Raw genomic sequence first — 6,000 nt, forward strand, 5'->3', positions numbered from 1 at the left:
TAATAAAGTAAAAGTAAAAATTTACACAGTAAAAATGAAACTGTTTTCTTTAGGAAAAATGCTAAGCAAAGGTAAGTGAATGTTGCTGCAGTACAAGGAGAAGTCTAAAATAAACAAGACTGAGCTAAAATAGAAATCACAGCAGATTTGTTCTGATAACTTCGAGTTAATTTACTCAAAATAGTCCCTTCTTGCCTCGATACACTGTTTTAGCGATCTAAGAGCTTTTCGAAAGAGTGTTTCAGTTCATTGACCGGAATCCGGACTGTCCTTCAGGATGTCGGTACACGCCTTTTGGATGGCTTCTACGGACGCAAAACGTTTTCCTTTCATGACCAAATGCAATTTTCCGAATAGGTAGAAGTCACAGAGTCGAGCCCTCTCTCGCATGACCAAACTGACACTTTACAATACGCTCATCATACCCGTGTTGCTTTATGGTGCAGAGGCATGGGTAGTGTCACAAAGTGATGCAGCCGCTCTTGGGGTGTTCGAGAGAAAAGTTCTTCGTAAGATCTTCGGTCCTGTTCGCGTTGGCGAAGACTACCGTTCAAGAATGAACCACGAGTTGTATAAGCTCTACGCCGACATTGACGTGCGTTGGCTAGGGCATGTAGTGCATATGGATGAAGAAGCTCCAGCAAAGAAGGTGTTTGAAGGCGAAGTCCAAGGGAGCCGACGCAGAGGAAGACCATTGCTCCGGTGGAAAGACCAGGTGGAGAAAACCCTATGCTCGCTCGGAGTACAGAATTGGAGAAGGCGCGCGCGGAGCAGATGCGCCTGGAGAGAACTAGTGAGGTCGGCCGTAACTCGGTAACGGGTTGCTATGGCCACCTAAATAAGTAAGTAAGAAGTCACAGGGAACCATATCAGGCGAATACGGTGAGTGGGTAAAATGCGATTTCTATTACAAAATAGAAAATAGAAATGCAATAAGCGCCAGTTTCCTCCTTCGCGATATTCAGGGCGAATCCGGCGAATGTGATGCAACAAACGCTTTAAAACGAGATAAGATAGGAAATCGCGTTGACGGTTTAGCCCATTGGCACGAACTCCTTGTGGACGATTCCCTTCGAATCGTAAAAACAAATGAGCGTCGACTTGATTTTTGACTTCTACAAACGCGATTTTTTGGATGGTGGCTCGTCTTCGGCACTTTCACACGTAGCTTCAGGTTCATGTTGGAAACACCATATTTCATCACTAGTTACAAAGTTGTACAGGAAGTTCTCGCCTTCTCTCGCCTTCTCTCGCCTCTTTAATGAGGCCTTGCGAATGTTGAATTCTGAGCAATTTTCCGTCCTCAGTTAACTTGTGCGGAATGAAACGTCCACAGACCTTTCGTAAGTCGAAATGATTAGTTAAAATGCGATAAATCGGTGTTTTGAAGATATTCAACTCCGATTTCATGAATTTCAACGTTGATTGCGGTTGATTTTTGATATATTTACGAACAATTTCTATGGAGTTTTCGTTGATTACTGATTTTGGGCGGCCCGTTCGTTCATTGTCATTTATGCCTTAAAACCATATCTGAAATGTGTAAACCACTCAAGAACTCTGGCACGAGATAGACAATCATCGCCATACACTTTTTTCATTAATTCAAATGATTCGGTAAACGTGTTACCGATTTTAAAACAAAATTTGATAGTAGCTCTTTGTTGGAAACTCATTTTTATACCGATGACACAAACATACTTGGACTTTAGATGCAATAACTTCGCTTCCACTAAATCGAATGTCACCAAGCTTTCACTGGAAGCCAGCTAGGGACTTAACTTCCACCGCACTAAATCATTAAAAAGATGGCGCTATCGAATACAATTTTATTACGCCAGACTTGTTTATTTTGGACTTCACCTTGTAGATTTTGTTTAGTAATGGAGAATATGGAATAAAAACTATCAAATTCAACAATTTGCATTGCAGACTGCGTAGTCATCTGCACATGATCGGGATATGGCCTACTGACTGTTGCCGTTTCTGTGACCCCAATCACGGGATACCCCAATGCACTTTCTCCATGAATGCAGCGCTGTTGCGTGGAGAAGGTTGAGACATCTCGCTCATTTGCAGCCAGAAGAAAGGCACATACGCTCAGTCCAAACTAGCTCTATCGTAAGTACATATAATAAGGGAACTGGGGCTGAATGAGGTACTGCGACGAGCAGAGAGCACAAGAAGCCATGAAGTCGAAGTGCAAACCTCTTCTAAATCTTAATCTAAATCTAAAACTAAAATGTAACAAATTTTAGTTATGTAGAAAACAGTGCAACGAGCACTTTGGTTTTTGAAAACTCAGTTTGTTTTATTTCGTCTGCGCCTTAGGGTGCGGCCAGAGTGAACGCTGATGCCGAGCCGAGCCGAGCTTATTGACGCTTATTTTCATGCGAGAAGAAAATTTGTATATAACACAGTGAATGCGAGAATCAGCGCTGAAATTTTGTTTATTCCATGTGTTTTGCTCTTATGTCATTTAATTTTGTTGTTCATTTGTGTTTATAAAATTGCTGTACACGGTAATGGATTCATCTGATGAAGGGTATTTTGCTTCTCCTAGTGTGATTAATGCAATTATTAACACAAAAGAGTTTGGAAAACATCCAATTACACTAAAAAGGAATGAATTTGGTGAATTTCATCATTTATATAATGATTTATATTATATTTATTTCGTGGAGGGAGCCTGAGAAACGGCTACCCCACTCCATTGGCTAGTTTTTTTTCGATTTTCGTAGTGTGGTGCACTATGGATTCCTTCCACCTGGCCAAACTGTTAATAAGGAATATTTTTTAAGCGTTATACGTCGTTTACGTGAAGCAATTCATCTAAAAAGACCAGAATTATGGACCAACAACTCTTGGTTTTTGCATCATGATAATGCACCGTCTCACACTGCACTCGTTCTTCGTGACCATTTCGCCAAAAATTCCACACATATCGATCCGCAACCACCGTATTCGCCTGATTTGGCTCCGTGTGACTTCTGGCTATTCCCAAAACTCAAGAGACCACTCCGGGGAACGCGTTTCGAGTCGATTGAGGAGATAAAAGCTGAATCGAAGAAGGTGCTGATGGCTATACCGGAAATGGACTATTTGGCATGTTTCGGGGATTGGAAAAATCGTTGGCATAGGTGTATTTTATCGAGAGGGGATTATTTTGAAGGGGATGAAATTGATTTACAAGAATAAATAAAGATTTTTCATTTTACAACCAAATTCACCTTACTTTTTGCCCACAGGTAAAAAAAGAAAATATTAATCCTGGCAATCCTAATAAGGATAATGGAAAACTTTTATCAAATTATTGCATTGTCATCGTTCCTTGATAGGTGTGCAAAATTTCAAGTCGATCAGATTTTTAGAAGCCAGTGAAAATTAAGCTCAAAGATTCCGTTACATACATACGTACATACAATCCGACCTAATAAAAGTGTGTTAAAAACACAACTGCACTCTAAAAAGTAAACATCAACAATCCAAAAAAAGCGAGCAAAACGCTTTGAAACTGTTTTCTCGCACTCATCGGCTTTGCTCTCTGCTCTTGTCGGCGCTCACTGTGTTATACACAAGCTTATTTGTATTGACTTGTATGTAACCAGTTTTATCGCACTGACAATCTTTATCGCACTGACAATCTCGGCTCGGCTTTCAGCGTTCACTCTGGCCGCACCCTTACATGGTTTCGTCAGCTTAACGGCTCTCACATAACATAATTTTTTCTTTCTATTAATTTCATTCAGTACATGCTATTCTATTCTCGATCCTACCATCATTCGAGAATTTTTAAGAAATTTTTCATTTATTACTTATTCCGATCCCAATGATGCAATTATTATATAATTCTTTTTCTTGAAAAAAAAAACAGGACCTGGTTCTACAATTAAGATGGAAAACAATACTAACTCTTCATTGTTCACTATTTTTTCACTCACGAATGCATTATTTAAAGCCGACTCCGAACGGCAGATGTTTTTTATAAGGAGAAGACAGAAATGAACTCGGTGGTTTGCCATTGCCTGCCGAGGGGCGACCACTATTACAAAACCACTTTTTTTCATTTTGGTGATTCACGGAGATTCCAAACTACGTTCTCCCTGAATTCCGAATGGTAGTCACGTACCAGTGCATTCGCATTCACGGCTGACGCTGCCATGCAATTGCTGGTGCTGAAATTTGACCATTATTACCACTACTATATTTGAAAGCAGCATTATAAGAAAAATCTACGGTCCTCTTCGGCTTGAAGACGGCACGTATCATACCCGTTAAAACAATGACATTGAAAACCTCACAACCAGCGATTCTTCGTGAACTCGAGCACCTTAAAGTAAATAAAGTTTTTGGAGGTGGCCATCAAAAGACTGCAACGTCACGTGAAATGGTCCAAAAAGTGAAGAAGCGGCTTGAGCGAAAGCCCCGACGAAGTGCCAATCAAATGTCTGAAAATATCTGACCGTAGAATCCACCGCATACTAAAAAATGATTTCAAAGCCAAGCCATACAAGATCCAAAAGACGCATGATCTCACACCAAAGCAGCAACAAGTCAGACTTGAGAGAGCGAAGGAGTTCCTTTGCTTGGTCGAAAGCGGTCAATTTGCGAACATTGTGTTTTCTGACTATACAATTTTTCAAATTGAGCAATTCGTAAACTCCCAAAACGATAGGACTTATTTGACTGACCCTTCATGAGAACTGGAGTCATCGATTGACCACAGCACCCGCCACAGGTAATGGTTTGAGCCGTTGTAACCGCAGATGAGTGCTCTCAAATCGTTTTTATCGAGCCTGGCGTCAAAGTAAATGCGAAATATTATCGGGAAAGTATTCTGGAGGTTGCTTTGGAGCCGTGGGCAGACAAACATTTCGGTGGCAGACCATGGACGTTTCAACAGGACTCAGCACCGTCTCACAATGCTCGAGTGAACTGCGAATGACTAAAAAACAACGTTCCGAACTTCATAACGTCCAAACAATGGCTTTCAAATTCACCAGACGCGAATCCAATGGATTATTCTCTTTGGCCCATTTTAGAGAGTAAGGTCCGAGTTAAAAGATTCACGAGTCTTGAGGCGCTGAAAAAAGTCATTGTCAGTGGGCCAAAATATCTGCAAGTCACATTCGGGCAGCTTGCGATTCGTTTCTGGGTCGTCTCAAGGCCATAGTCAAGGCAAAAGATGGTCATATCGAGTAAAAGTAAATTGATTATTAATTTTGAGTTATTTTCACATATTTTTTACTTTAAATTGAATAAAAGTAATTTTCCAAATTAAATTTGTTGCCTTTTTGATTGGTTACACTTCGAGTGCCGGGCCCTGTAAATAAACTGTATAGTTCAGAAGTGTCTAAAATGATTTGCAAAAATTATAAATTTTCCGCTTTTAAGGGTTAGCCATCTACTCCACCATTTTGTAGTTTATGTGCTTATATAGGGTGTTTTTTAAGAGCTTGAGAACTTGAAATGATAATACAAAACAGAAATATTGTTGGAATGATTTTTTTTAATATAATCTGGTAGATTATTTCGTGGCATTTATTTTTTGAATGTCTTGAATGCCTACGAATGTCTACGAATTACATGGCCCATTTTATCAGCCCAATGTGTGACTACTTTTTCCAATAAATCTGAATAATAAATCTAAATGATGCAAACGACGGTCATTTGGCTTCAATTCTTGCACGAGCTGAATTTTATAGACACGTGAACCAAAATCCTTACGCCAAATTTTCCACGTAGTCGAATTACAAATGCCAACAAGTTGAGAACGATGATGAATCAACAATTCGGCGTCTTTTTAAATACTTCACTCTATGAACTTCGCGAACTGATTTATTTATTTTTTTCAAAGTAAATTTCCACAATTTGGAAGCTTTTTTCTGGCGTTAAACGATTCATGGTGACTTGCCAAACCTTACTGAGTAGTCAAAACGATTTGCCATTTTCAGCTGTCAAATCGATAGTTATCGATATCGATAGTTCTCATACAGATAA

The sequence above is a fragment of the Anastrepha obliqua genome, chromosome 4 (assembly GCF_027943255.1).
Source record: "Anastrepha obliqua isolate idAnaObli1 chromosome 4, idAnaObli1_1.0, whole genome shotgun sequence".
Classification (NCBI taxonomy): domain Eukaryota; kingdom Metazoa; phylum Arthropoda; class Insecta; order Diptera; family Tephritidae; genus Anastrepha; species Anastrepha obliqua.